Source organism: Eriocheir sinensis, chromosome 61, assembly GCF_024679095.1.
Source record: "Eriocheir sinensis breed Jianghai 21 chromosome 61, ASM2467909v1, whole genome shotgun sequence".
In the NCBI taxonomy this organism is placed as follows: domain Eukaryota; kingdom Metazoa; phylum Arthropoda; class Malacostraca; order Decapoda; family Varunidae; genus Eriocheir; species Eriocheir sinensis.
This window is the reverse complement of record NC_066569.1, coordinates 4,602,017-4,617,016: the sequence shown is the minus strand read 5'-3', so window position 1 is coordinate 4,617,016 and position 15,000 is coordinate 4,602,017. Positions and strand designations below refer to the sequence as shown.

The following is a 15,000-nucleotide window of genomic DNA, read 5'->3' as shown; positions in this document are numbered from 1 at the left end:
TTCTCTCAGTTTCTATTTAATATCAGTCGGTGAAGCAAACATAATCCTGGTTAATATATTTTTTTTCTTCTATATATGGGTACAAGACGTCACCAATTCTTCTTGTTCTTGTTTTCTAATGAGTGAAACACGGCCTAAAAATCTTGTTCTCTCAGTTTCTATTTAATATCAGTCGGAATACGTTATCTAGGTATCTTGTTCTCGTTCTACATAGATGAAAAACGTCATCTGTCTATGTTATTCTTGTTTTTAATGAATGAAACACAACAGAAATAAACGTTGTAGTATTTTTCTTCGTTACTGGACAGCAGAATACGTTATCTAACCTGTTCTCGTTCTACATAGATGAAAAACGTCACCTGTCTATATTATTCTTGTTTTTTTAATGAATGAAACTTAACCAAAATAAGCGTTGTAGTAGTTTCCCTTCGTTACTGGTCAGTGGAATACGTTATCTATCCTGTTCTCGTTCTAAGGGGATGAAACACGTCACCTTCTTTCTCCTCCTCCTCCTCCTCCTCCGCCTATGTAAAGATATGCCTTCCCTTTCTTCCTCTATAATGAGCAGAAAACAACCGAAGTAAACGTTTTTGTAGTAATTTCTCTTCCTTACTGGACAGCAGAATACGTTATCTATCCTGTTCTCGTTCTACATAGATGAAAAACGTCACCTGTCTATATTATTCTTGTTTTTTTAATGAATGAAACTTAACCAAAATAAGCGTTGTAGTAGTTTCCCTTCGTTACTGGTCAGTGGAATACGTTATCTAACCTGTTCTCGTTCTAAGGGGATGAAACACGTCACTTGCTTTCTCCTCCTCCTCCTCCTCCGCCTATGTAAAGATATGCCTTCCCTTTCTTCCTCTATAATGAGCAGAAAACACAACCGAAGTAAACGTTTTTGTAGTAATTTCTCTTCCTTACTGGACAGCGGAATACGTTATCTATCCTGTTCTCGTTCTACATAGATGAAAAACGTCACCTGTCTATGTTATTCTTGTTTTCTAATTAATGAAACTTAACCAAAATAAGCGTTGTAGTGGTTTCTCTTCGTTAGTGGTCTGTGGAATACGTTATCTATCCTGTTCTCGTTCTACATAGATGAAAAACGTCACCTGTCTATGTTATTCTTGTTTTCTAATTAATGAAACTCAATCAAAATAAGCGTTGTAGTGGTTTCTCTTCGTTAGTGGTCTGTGGAATACGTTATCTATCCTGTTCTCGTTCTAAGTGGATAAAAGACGTTACCAGCTAATGTTCTTGTTTTCCAGAGAGCAGAAAACACGTTACCTCGTTCTTGGTTTCACTTCGGCCGTAGTCAAGTCAGCGAAGCACAACTAGATATTGTTCTTGGATTCTTTTTTTTTTTGTTGTTCATGGTTGAAATGTCACCAATTTGTTCTGGTTTTCTAATTAGTATATATAAAATAAAAGGTGTTCTCAGTTTCTCTTCGTCTCTCCGTTACTGGTCCGCGAAACACGTTGATAAGCTTGTTCTGTAGGTTTATTTTTGCTAATATATACCTATTGGATGAAGCGCGTCACTAACTATTATGTTTTTGTTTTCTAATTAAGCAAAAACCACACCTAATATAATCTTGTTCTCTACTTTCTCTTCATAATGTTGGTTTATTTTTGCTAATATATACCTATTGGATGAAGCGCGTCACTAGCTATTATGTTTTTGTTTTCTAATTAAGCAAAAACCACACCTAAAATAATCTTGTTCTCTACTTTCTCTTCATAATGATGGTTTATTTTTGCTAATATATACCTATTGGATGAAGCGCGTCACTAACTATTATGTTTTTGTTTTCTAATTAAGCAAAACAACACGCCTAAAATATTCTTGTTCTCTACTTTCTCTTCATAATGTTGGTTAATTTTTGCTAATATATATACCTATTGGATGAAGCGCGTCACTAGCTATTATGTTTTTGTTTTCTAATTAAGCAAAAACCACACCTAAAATAATCTTGTTCTCTACTTTCTCTTCATAATGATGGTTTATTTTTGCTAATATATACCTATTGGATGAAGCGCGTCACTAGCTTATGTTTTTGTTTTCTAATTAAGCAAAACAACACGCCTAAAATAATCTTGTTCTCTACTTTCTCTTCATAATGTTGGTCTCTTTTTTTTATATTTATGGATGAAGCGCGTCACTAGCTTGTGTTTTGTTTTCTAATTAAGCAAAAAACCACACCTAAAATAATCTTGTTCTCTACTTTCTCTTCATAATGTCGGTTTCTTTTTTCTATATTTATGGATGAAGCGCGTCACTAGCTTATGTTTTTGTTTTCTAATTAAGCAAAACACGCCTAAAATAATCTTGTTCTCTACTTTCTCTTCATAATGTTGGTTTCTTTTTTTTTTATTTATGGATGAAGCGCGTGACTAGCTTATGTTTTTGTTTTCTAATTAAGCAAAACACGCCTAAAATAATCTTGTTCTCTACTTTCTCTTCATAATGTTGGTTTCTTTTTCTTATATTTATGGATGAAGCGCGTGACTAGCTTATGTTTTTGTTTTCTAATTAAGCAAAACACGCCTAAAATAATCTTGTTCTCTATTTTCTCTTCATAATGTTGGTTTCTGTTCTCTGTTTATGGATGCAGCGTCACCAAATGATATGGTTTTCACATGAGCGAGTCAAACACAACCAAAAATTATTGTGTTTTCTGGTTCACTTTCACTTCGTATTTGTTCTCAGTTTCTCTTCATCATAAGTCGGTTTCTTTTCTCCATTTACGGATGAAGCGTCACAGTACTTTATGGTCTTGTTTTCTAATGAGCTCAACACAACCTAAGTCAAATCTTGGTCTCAGTTTCTCCTCACTAGAACACACAGTACGCTTGGTTTCTTCTCTCAGGGGTTTCTTATTGTTGTCTATAGTTGAAACCTCACTAATTCATGTTCTTGTTTTCTAATCGGCTCAGACACAACCCAAACCAATCTTGCTCTTGGTCTCTTCGCTAAAACACCACCTTGTTCTCTCTCTCGTGGTTTCCTTTAGCTAATAATAGATGAAACAAAACACTAATTCATGTTTTCTTTAAATATCATCAAGTCAAACGTACTCCACACCAATCTTGTTCTCAGTCTCTCTTCACAAATGCACATCAATAATCTCGTTCTCAAGTTTGGTTCTCTGTGGGTTTCTTATTGGCATTTTACAGTTGCAACGTCACTAATATATGTTCTTGTTTTCTAATGGGCTCAAACACAACCAAAACCAATCTTGCGCTTAGTTTCTCATCGCTAAAACACGTCAATAATCTTGTTTTCTTCTTGTTTGTCTTGTTTTTTATTCGCATTTATAGTTGAAACCACTAATTTATGCTCTTCTTTCCATTATAATCGTCAAACACAACCCAAACCGAGCATACTCTCAGTTTTTCCTCACTAAAACACGTATTACTCTTGTTTCCTTCTCTTTTATTTCCTTATACGAGCCCAGCGGAGGAGGAGGAGGAGGCTGGAACATCACTAATTTATGCTCTTCTTTCCATTATAATCGTCAAACACAACCTAAACCGAGCATACTCTTACTTTCTCCTCAATAAAACACATATTACTCTTGTTTCCTTCTCTTTTAGTTCCTTATGCGAGCCCAGCGGAGGAGGAGGAGGGGGAGGAGGCTGGAACATCACTAATTTATGCTCTTTCCATTATAATCGTCAAACACAACCCAAACCGATCGTACTCTCAGTTTCTCCTCACTAAAACACGTATTACTCTTGTTTCCTTCTCTTTTAGTTCCTTATACGAGCCCAGCGGAGGCGAAGGAGGAGGCGGTGAAGGTTGAAACATCACTAATTTATGCTCTTTCCATTATAATCGTCAAACACAACCCAAATCGATCATGCTCTCAGTTTCTCCTCACTAAAACACGTATTACTCTTGTTTCCTTCTCTCTCTGTTCCTTATAAGAGCCCAGCGGAGGCGGAGGAGGAGGCGGTGAAGGAGGTTACAGCGGCGGCGGCGGCGAAGCGGGAGCGGGTGGGGGCGCGGGGCTACACTCTACCTTGCTTCCTTGCACAATAATGCCAAATATTTTTCAAACGCTCCGAGCTGTCTTAGTTTCGCTGCGTTTTAACTGGTAACTTGTGAGGGCGGGGAGGAGGAGGAGGAGGAGGGGAGAGAACTGGACGGAGGGGAGCGAGAGAGAAAGGGGAGGTAGGGGTGGAGGATGGGGGTACACACACACACACACACACACACACACACTCACACATACATACACACACAGTTGTCAAGTTTTCTATTTATATTCCCTCCGTTTCCTTCTCTTTCTTCCTTTCCTTCCTTTGGTTATCGAGAACACCACCACGTACGGTCCGTTCTCTAAGGGAGGGGGGGGAGGGGGAAAGGTAGGGGGGGGGAGGGGAACACTCGTACACAAACACGTACACAAAAACGCACACACGAACACACTACACACATTTCCTTCACACTGTCTTTAGCTTTCCTTTACGATGACGAAGAGGAGGAGGAGGAAGAGGAAGAGGAGGGGAAGGGGGAGGAGGGGGAAGGGGGTAACACGAACACACACACGAACACACTATTCAAATCTTCACAGTTCTTAGTTTTCCATCACGAAGAAGAACAAGAGGAAGAAGGAGGAGGAGGAGGAAGAGAAGTAACCACGAACAAGAACACGAATAGGTAGATACGGTACGTGAAATATGTATAGTACCGTCCGTTTGTCCGTCCGTACTATCTAAAAACCCGTCCGTTGGCTCGTCCGTCCGTGGGTGTGCGCGCGGCCACGTACACACACGGTCTGTCTCGGTCCTTTCCTGTGCTTATTTATTCGCCTCGTCCTAGCACCACTTCAACCGCTAGCGCCCCGGATAAGTCTCACAAATGACAAGAGAGAAGAGGGAGAGAGAGGAGGGAGGGAGTTACACAATGTGGCTGCCAGAGTTAAGAGAATTCCTCCCACCACATGACTCTTTTTCTCTCTCTCTCCCTGTGTGTGTGTGTGCCCTCTCGCTCTCTCTCCGTGCCTCCCTTCTCTGCCTCCTCCCTTCCTCCCTCCTCTCACAAGCTAGCGCGTCACCCCAAGTCTGGTAACGCTGTAATATCGGGTGATCTATATACCTAGGCGCGCTAACCACTACACCGCTGAGCCTATAGAGCGTTGAGATCAGTATACAGGGAAAGGGTGCAAGTTATGCGTGCGTTCTCTAGCGTTTTCTTTGGGTTTTCTTAGTTTCGAGCGGTGTATTAGAGGTCGTTGATAAGTTACAGGTTGAGAACAGTGTGGTTTCTTATCATGGAATTCACAGAGGCCTATACTGGGAAAGAGTGCAAGTTATGGGTGCGTTCTCAAGCGTTTTCTTTGGGTTTTCTTTGGTTTCTTGTGGTGTATTAGAGGTCGTTGATGAGTTAGAGAGGTTGATAACAGTATGGTTTCTTACCGTGGGTGTCACTGAGGCCTTTACAAGAAAATCGTGCAAGTTATGGGTGCGTTCTCTAGCGTTTTCTTTGGGTTTTCTTAGTTTCGAGTGGTATATTAGAGGTCGTTGGTGAGTTAGAGAGATTGAGAAGTGTGGTTTCTTATCATGGGTGTCACCGAGGCCTATACAGGGAATGGGTGCAAATTATGGGTGCGTTCTCTAGCGTTTTCTTTGGGTTTTCTTGGATTCTCGTGGTATATTAGAGGTCGTCGATGAGTTAGAGAGGATGATAACAGTATGATTTCTTATCGTGGGTGTCACTGAGGCCTATACAAGGAGAGCGTGCAAGTAATGGGTGCGTTCTCCAGCGTTTTCTTTCGGTTTTCTTGGTTTCTAGTGGTATATTAGAGGTCGTTGGTGAGTTAGAGGTTGAGAACAGTGTGGTTTCTTATCATGGAATTCACAGAGGCCGATACAGGTAAAGGGTGCAAGTTATGAGTGCGTTCTCTAGCGTTTTCTTTGGGTTTCTTTGGTTTCTAGTGGTATATTAGAGGTCGTTGGTGAGTTAGAGATTGAGAACAGTGTGGTTTCTCATCGTGGGTGTCACAGAGGCCTATACAGGGAGGGTTAAAGTTATTTGTGTGTTCTCTAGCGTTTTCTTTGGCTTTTAGTGGTGAAGTAGAGGTAAAGATGATTAGGTAAGGAAATAGCTTGGGTTCTAAATATGGGTTTCAGACAGGGACCAGTGAGAGGAGAGAGTTACGTTATAAGTGTGTTCTCTATCGTTCTCTTTAGTTACGGGGTTTCTGCTTTCCTTTATAAGCGACGTAGTGGTGGTAGATGATTAGGTAAGGAAATAACTAGGGTTCTAAATATGGGTTTCAGACAGGCAAGTGACAGAAAAGTTACGTTATAAGTGTGTTCTCTATCGTTCTCTTTGTGTTACCGGGTTTCTAATTTCCGTTATAAGCAACGTAGTGATGGTAGATGATTAGGTAAGGAAATAGCTTGGGTTCTAAATATGGGTTTCAGACAGAGGCGAGTACAGAAAAGTTACGTTATAAGTGTGTTCTCTATCGTTCTCTTTGGGTTACTAGGTTTCTGTTTTCCGTTATAAGCGTCGTAGTGGTGGTAGATGATTAGGTAAGGGAACTAGCTTGGGTTCTAAATATGGGTTTCAGACAGGCAAGTGAGAGGAGAGAGTTATGTTATAAGTGTGTTCTCTATCGTTCTCTTTGACTTATCGGGTTTTTGATTTCCGTTATAAGCGACGTAGTGGTGGTAGATGATTAGGCAAGGAAATAGCTGTTTCTAAATATGGGTTTCAGACAGGCAAGTGACAGAAAAGAGTTACGTTATAAGTGTGTTCTCTATCGTTCTCTTTAGTTACCGGGTTTCTGATTTCCTTTATAAGCGACGTAGTGGTAGATTATTAGGTAAGGAAATAGCTAGGGTTCTAAATATGGGTTTCAGACAGAGGCCAGTGAGAGGATGGAGTTACGTTATAAGTGTGTTCTCTATGGTTCTCTTTGGGTTACCAGGTTTCTGTTTTCAGTGAAGGTGGTGATATGGATAGCTTACGAGGCATAGAGGTTTATTATTCAGCTTTTTGTGGATGCTAAGAGGGAAGGGGACAAAAAAAAGTGGGCTTAGAATGAGTGGCGTTCTTTCACGTTCTTTTTTGTGTGGTTGTTTTTGAAAGGTGAAAAGTTCTGGAAAATAGTTTGGTGGTGTTAAAGCAAGTTAATTATTCAGTTCATTGTTGTAAGTGGTGGTGGTGGTGGTGAAGGTGGTGGAATTCCGAGTCGTTGGTGGTGATGAGGGAGTTCAAATTAGTGGTGGTAAGGAATGGGGTGGTGATGATGATGGTGGTGGAGTTCAAACAGTTGGTGGTGAGGGAGTTCAAGTTAGTGGTGATGGTGAGGAATAAAGGTTGGTGTGATGATGGTGGTGATAGTGGTGAATCTTAAGTTGGTGGTGGTGATGAGTTCAAGTTAGTGGTGACAGTGAGGTATGGTCTGGTGATGATGATGGTGGTGGTGATAGTGGTGAAGCTTAAGTTAGTGGTGATGATAAGGAATGGGCTGGTGATGATGATGGTGGTGATAGTGGTGATGCTTAATTTGATGGTGGTGATGGAGTTCAAGTTAGTGGTGATAATGAGGTAGTGGTGATGAAACGTGTGGTGTTGAGAGAGAGAGAGAGAGAGAGAGAGAGAGAGAGAGAGAGAGAGAGAGAGAGAGAGAGAGAGAGAGAGAGAGAGAGAGAGAGAGAGAGAGTGTAGTGGTGCTGGGTGATGAAATATGCGTTTAGTATGCTTGTTCTAATGTCTCCTTGTCTTACAGGTGTCTGGTTAAAGGTGCTGGGAGTGCTTTCTAGATTCTGGTGATGAGGTGGTGGTGACGGTGGTTGATGACGAAATATGTGATCTAATGTTTTCTTGCGTGGTTGGGAGGTGAAGTGTTGGTGGTGGTGGTGGAGAGAGGATGTTAAAGGAAGGGAAAGGAAAGGGAAGATTACGGGAAGGGAAAGGAAAGGGGAGAGAGGAATGGAAGGGAAGGGAAAGGAAAGGGAAGAGAGAGGAGGGGAAGGAAAGGGAAAGGAAAGGGAAGAGGTGATGAGAAATGAAGGGAAGGGAAAGGATGGAGAAAAGAGAGGAAGAGGCAGACAAGGAAAGGGAAAGAAAGGGAAGGTAAGGAAGGAAAGGGAAGGGAATGGAAAGGAAAAAGGAGATAATAGATGGGAGGAGAGGAAGGGAAGGGAAAGGGAGAAGAGAGAGGAAGAGGCAGACAAGGAAAGGGAAAGAAAGGGAAGGCAAGATAAGGAAAGGGAAGGGAAGGGAAAAGAAAGAGGAGATAGAAGATGATGAGAGAGGAAGGGAAGGGAAGGGAATAGGAGGCAAAGAAAGGGTAAGGTAAGGTAAGGTAAGAAAGGAAAGGGAAGAGAAAGAGAAGAGGGGAGGAGATAAAAGGTGATGAGAAAGAAAGGGAAGGGAAGGGAAAGGGAGGCAAAGAAAGGGTAAGGTAAGGTAACGTAAGGTAAGAAAGGAAAGGGAAGAGAAAGAGAAGAGGGGAGGAGATAAAAGGTGATGAGAAAGAAAGGGAAGGGAAGGGAAAGGGAGGCAAAGAAAGGGTAGGGTAAGGTAACGTAAGGTAAGGTAAGGTAAGGAAGGAAAGGGAAGGGAAAGAGATGGAAAATGAAAGAAAGTAAAGCGGAATAGGTTCAAGTTAGTGGTGATGAGTAATGATAAGAGTGGTGATGAAAGCGGTGGTGGGTGGTGGTGTAAGGAGGTGAAGTGGAAAGGGTTCAAGTAACTGGTGATGAGGAACGGTTTAAAGTACGAGGTGGTGGTGGTGGTGGTGAGGAATGGCTGGTGGTGATGACCAAGGAAAGTGTTGGTGATGGAGGTGGTGTTGAGAGGTGGAAAGTGGAAAGGGTTCAAGTTAGTGGTGATAAGTGATGATATGCAGTAACGAATGGTGATGAAGGTGGTGGTGATGATGGTGGTGGTGTTAGAAGTGGTGATGATTGTTTATATACGTGAGGAGGTACGCCAGAGCGGTGGTGGTGGTGGTGATGGTGGTGGTGGTGATGGTGATGGTGGTGATGGTGATGGTGGTGGTGGTGGTGGTGATGGTGGTGGTGTTAGAAGTGGTGATGAGAGATTGTTTATATACGTGAGGAGGTACGAAAGAGCGGTGGTGGTGGAGGTGGAGGTGGTGGTGGTGGTGGTCCGTGTACTCTAAACCACCACCACCACCACCGCCACCGCCGCCGCCGCCACCACCACCACCACAGTCAATACGATGTAGCCAGCTTGACTTCCTTCCCTTCCCGCCCTCTCTCTCTCTCTCTCTCTCTCTCTCGTCGTCCTCACCCTCTCTCCTCACCACCACCAACACCGCCATCACCGCCGCCGCTCCTGTTTCTGCTTCCAGCACCACCACCACCACCACCCTCATCATCACCACCAGCATATAACCGCCACCTCCACTGCTCTTTCTACACCTCTTCTTTACTACTACTGCTACTACTACTACTACTACTACTACTTCCTTTCTTTTATCTTTAACTTCATTCTCTTTTTCTATCATTCATTCTCCTCCTCCTCCTCCTACTACTACTACTACTACTACTTCTACTACTACTACTTCTACTACTACTACTACTACTACTACTTCATTATCATATCATTATTATCATTAGCTTTGTTTATGAAGGTCAACAGTAAAGATAAATGAGATTGGTTACGTTTCAAATTATCACCACCAACACCACCACTAACCACCACCACTCCTACATCACACTACATCATCACTACTATTATTATCATCACCACCACCACCACCGCCACCCTATCCATCACCACCACCACCACCATTGTCACTATCATATGTAAGTCATGATATCACACACATACACACACATGGATAACCCGCTTTTCAACACGACCAGCTCTTGTGTGTGTCCTCGTTAGCAGTCCCGTCACACAAACACACACGCACACACACACACGCATCAATACCGGTCGTCCAAACAAACAAACAGACAAACAACTTGCACTTATTTATCATACAAGCGCCTATGTTTTAACCTACTTTGTGTCTGTTTGTATGTATGTATGTGTATGTATGTATGTATATGTATGTTTTAAATTCAGAAGACAGCCTAAAGATGTGTGTGTGTATGTGTGTGTGTGTGTGTGTGTGTGTTAGTCATTTATTCAACAATGCATAAACAGATAAAAAAAAGAATTATATTAAGAGAAATAGATGTGTGTGTGTGTGTGTGTGTGTGTGTGTGTGTGTACGCCAGGTGACACGCCATACCATTCCTCCCTTTCCTCTTTCCCTCCCTCTCTCTTTCTCTCCCTTCTCTCCCCCTCCCTCTCCTTCCTCTCTCCTCTTCCTCTTTCCCTCCTCCTCTTCCTCCCTCCACTGACCGATCTACACCTGGCTAATATTGGGGGGGAGGGGGGCAGGGGGAGGGGAGGAAATAAGGGAAGGGGGAAGGGAAAGAAGGGGGAGAGGAAGAGGAGGGGGAGGAGGGGGAGAGAAATCTATCAAACAGTCTCTCCCATTTGCCCTTTTCCTCCCCTTCCTCAGCTTCCTCTCTCTCTCTCTCTCTCTCTCTCTCTCTCTTGAAATAATGAATAAAGGGATGTATGGTCACTGGTCAGAGAGAGAGAGAGAGAGAGAGAGAGAGAGAGAGAGAGAGAGAGAGAGGATGTGGACTCTAAAAATAGCAAACAATGATTCTGAAAAAAAGAATGAGAAAAAAAAGGAAAACAAGAAAAAACAAAGAAAACAAGGAAAACAAAAACAAACAATAAAAAAATCCTCGCACTATCTTATCTAACACACACACACACACACACACACACAACCCCCCCTCCCCCCACACACAGCCCCCCTCACACACACACACACACACACACACACATAATTCCAAGTATTAGCCACAAATCCACATTATGGCCACTAATTATGTTAATCCTTAATTGATACACTTAACATAGAGCTTTGATTAGCTGTTTATTGAGCTATTGTGATGAGGGGGGGGAGGGAGAGGGAAGGGAGAATAGGGTTGGTCTGGTAAGGGAGAGAGAGAGGAGAGGAAAAGAGAAGGAGAGAGAAGTAGTAAAGATAAGGAAAGGGTTAGGTAGAGAAGGGAAGAGAAGAGAGGAAGAGAATGAGGTAAGAAAGGAAGGAAAGGGAAGGGAAGGGAAGGGAAAGAGTAGAGAGGAGAGAAAAGTAAGGGAAGGAAAAGGAAAAAGAGAATAGATAAGGAAAGGAAGGGAAGTGAAGGGAAGGGAAAGAGAATAGAAGAAATAGGTATGGAAGGGAAGGGAAGGGAAAGAGTAGAGAGGAGAGACAGGTAAGAGAAAGGAAAGGAAAAAAGAAGATAATAGAAGAGATAGTTAAGGAGAAAGGGAAGGGAAAGGGAAAAGAAAAGAATGGAAGAGATAGATAAGAGAGAAGGAAGAGAAGAAAGGAGGAGATAGGAAATGAGAGAAGAAGGAAAGGAAAGGAAAGGAAGGAAAAGGATGTTAAGAAGAAAAAGAAAAAGAGGGAAATAAGGATGGGAGACGAAAGAAAGGAAGAAAAATGGAGGAAGAGGAGAAAGAAGGGAGAAAAACGAATGAATAAGAGGAAGGACAGGTCAGGAAGAGAGGAAGAGCAAGAGGAGGAAGAGGAAGTGGAGGAGGAGGAGGAGGAGGAGAAAAGAATAAAACCGAAAGGAGATCAAGAGCGAACGTGGACAAGCGAAGGGGAGAGAGAGAGAGAGAGAGAGAGAGAGAGAGAGAGAGAGAGAGAGAGAGAGAGAAAGCAGAGGAGGAAGAGGTAAGGAACAAGTGTGAAAGAATAAAAGGAAAAAAAATAAAAGAAGGGGAAGAGGAGGAGGAAGAGGAGGAGGAGGAAGAAGAAAAAAAGACGATAGAAAAATCAGAATAAAGAAATACAGAAAAATATGAATGAGAAGAGAAAATAAAGAAAATAAAAGAAAGAGAAAGAAAACAAACAAAAAAAGGAGAAAAACAAAACAGGAATAGAATATGGAGGAGGAGGAGGAGGAGGAGGAAGAGGAGGAGGAAGAGGAAGAAGAGGAGGAGGAGGAGTAAGTACAGGGTGAATAGCAAAAGGTGGTGATGTGTGTAATAAATTGAGTGTGTGTGTGTGTGTGTGTGTGTGTGTGTGGATTAGGTTACTAGTGATTGCATGTACTCGCTGTTTGTTTGTTTGTTTGTTTGTGTGTGTTTGTTTTGGTGATCATGTTTGTTACGGTGTCGTTTGAAATGTATGTGTGTGTGTGTGTGTGTCAACTTTGACACACACACACACACACACACACAATAATAATAATAATAATAGTTCAATGATTAGATAATATTAACATCATTAGGAGGAAGAGGAAGAGGAGGAGGAGGAGGAGGAGGAGGAGGAAGAGGAGGAGGAGGAAGAGGAGATATGCTGTAATATGCATATGTATCACTTTTAACAGCTACGGAAGAAGATGAAGAGGAGGAGGAGGAGGAGGAGGTGAAGATAAGTGGAGGAGGTAGTGAAGGAAGAAGAGGAGGAGGAGGAGGAGGAGGTGATGTATTCTGGGCAGTTTTAAGAAGGAAGCGGAGGAGGAGGAGGAGGAGGAAGAGGGAGAGCAAGGAAGGAAAAAGAAGAAGAGGAGGAGGACGAGGAGGAGGAGGAGGAGGAGGAACAAACCTGCGCAAGGAACTCCATCTTCTCCTCCTCCTCCTCTTCCTCCTCCATCACCACCACCATCACCACCACAGCTGTCACCATTCTCCCCCATCATCACCATCCCCTCCCCCCCTTCACCCCAACACTGGCCCCCCCCACGCCCCCCCAGCACCCCCCATCACCATCCCAGCACACGCACACGCACGCACACGCACACACACGTACACAGGGCGCCTTGCCACACACGGAATCAAACGGGGAACTGAGAGCGTGAGGTATACATACACCCGCCTCTCTCTCTCTCTCTCTCTCTCTGCGTGTGTGTGTGTGTGTGTGTGTGAGTGTGTGTTTGTGTGTGCGTGCGTGCCCTCCTCCCTCCACCTCTTCTCTCTCTCCCTCTCTCTCATTCCGACTGCCTCTCTCTCTCTCTCTCTCTCTCTCTCTCTCTCATCGGTGGTTACAAAGGCCGGGCAATACAGAACCTCCTCCTCCTCCTCCTCCTCCTCTTCTTCCTCCTCCTCCTCCTCCTCTTCCACCACAACGTACTCTCTCACACACTTTCCCTTGCGCGGTCCTTGCTACTACTACTACTACTACTACTACTACTACTGTTAATGGTGTTGTGCTATGTTTCTTAGTGTTTCAGGATATGGTAGTAGTAGTAGTAGTAGTAGTAGTAGATGAAGAATAATTATGAAGAAAAAATAAGAAATAGAAGAAGAAAAAGAAGAGGAAAATGATGAAGGCGCAGAAGAAGGAAAAGAAGAAAATAATAAAAGAAAGATGATGAAGAAGACATACAAGAAGATGAGGAAGAAGAGAAAGAAGACGTAGAAGAAGAAGAAGAAGGCGTAGAAGATAAAGAAGAAAATAATAAGAGAAAGATGATGAAGACATACAAGAGGAAGAGGAAGAACAGGAAGAAGAAGAGGGAAGAAGACAGACAATACCATCATCATCATCACCACATCATCATCACCACCACCACCATCATCACCATCACAATCATCATTCATATATTTCTGCAACCCTCTCATGATCAAACTCTCTCTCTCTCTCTCTCTCTCTCTCTCTCTATCTACCTTATCGCATGTGAGAGAGAGCTGAACAGGTGCATTTGGAGAGAGAGAGAGAGAGAGAGAGAGAGAGAGAGAGAGAGAGAGAGAATCACCCTTCCCCATTTCTCCCACTCTCTCTCTCTCTCTCTCTCTCTCGCGGTAGGCAATATGGTAGGTAATAGGCACTTGGGTTGATGGGGAAAGGAAGGGGAAGAGAAGAGGAAGGGAGGGGAGGGGAGGGGAAGGGAGGGGAAGGGGAAAGTCAGGTAGAAAGGAAAGAGGGAGAGGGAAGAAGCACTGGAGGGGAAGAGAGGGAAAGGTAAGGGGAAGGAAGGGGAAGGAAGGGAAGGGAAAGGAAAGGAGGGGAGAGGAAGAGAGCAGAAGGGAGGGGAAGGGAGAAGGAAAGAAGGAAAAGGAAAGGGAATTAACGGAAGAGAAAGGAAAGGAAAGGGAAGGAAAGAATGAGAGAGGGGGAGATTTGAAGGGAGAGAGAGGGAGTGGAGGGAAAAGGGAAAGGGGAAAGAAGGAAAAGGGAAAGGAAATGAAGGGAAGAGAGGGGAAGGAAGGGAAAAAGAGAAAGGAAAAGGCTATAGAAAGTGAAGAGAGGAAATTGGAGAATAAATAAGGTAAGAAGGGAGAGAAAGAGAAGAGGAAAAGGAGGAAAAGGAAAAAACAGAAAAGAAAAAAGAAAAACGAAGTGAAATAAAAAATAGACAGACAGACACCGACAGAAATAAAGGAGGAGGAAGATAAATGCGATAAAGATAGATATAAAAAAAGAAAGTAGAAGATAAGGATGGAAAAGATAACAGACGCAGACAAAAAAATAGGAGATAAGAAAGATTGAGATAAAAAACACGAATGAGGGAAATGGGAAAAATGTGATAAATGGGGCATAGAGAAATTGACTAACGAAGAATATTAAAAAAAACACGAATGAGGGAATGGAGAAAAATGCAATAAATAGGACATAGAGAAATAGATTAACGAAGAATATTAAAAAAAACACGAATGAGGGAATGGAGAAAAATGCGATAAATAGGACATAGAGAAATAAATTAACGAAGACTATAAAAAAAAACACGAATGAGGGAATTGGAGAAAAATGTGATAAATGGGACGAAGAAAAATTGATTAACGAAGAATATGATAAAAAAACACGAATGAGGGAAATAGAAGAAAAGTGATAAACGGGACATAGAGTAATAGGTTAACGAAGAATATTAAAAAAAAACACGAATGAAGGAATTGGAGAAAAATGTGATAAATAAAATACAGATAATTACTTTTCTTTCTTTTCCTCTATCTCCAATTTCTTTCTTTTTCTTTTGTTTCCT

General features: G+C 42.4%; 1 protein-coding gene across 15 annotated transcripts in view; it reads right to left on the bottom strand.

Annotated features, from left to right (window-relative positions):
- The window catches only part of LOC126986201 (bromodomain adjacent to zinc finger domain protein 2B-like), a 125,844-nt gene extending 112,991 nt beyond the window's left edge, over window positions 1-12,853 (bottom strand). For 10 of the 15 annotated variants that reach the window (XM_050842159.1, XM_050842167.1, XM_050842172.1 and 7 more), the window contains exon 1: window positions 4,701-4,877. The gene's annotated coding sequence lies outside the window, so the exon portion shown is untranslated. Of the gene's footprint in view, window positions 1-4,028; window positions 4,181-4,682; window positions 4,879-12,830 lie in introns of those variants that run through there. The other 5 variants (XM_050842163.1, XM_050842164.1, XM_050842160.1 and 2 more) reach the window with 5 other exon arrangements.
- Window positions 12,854-15,000: the final 2,147 nt, after the last annotated feature.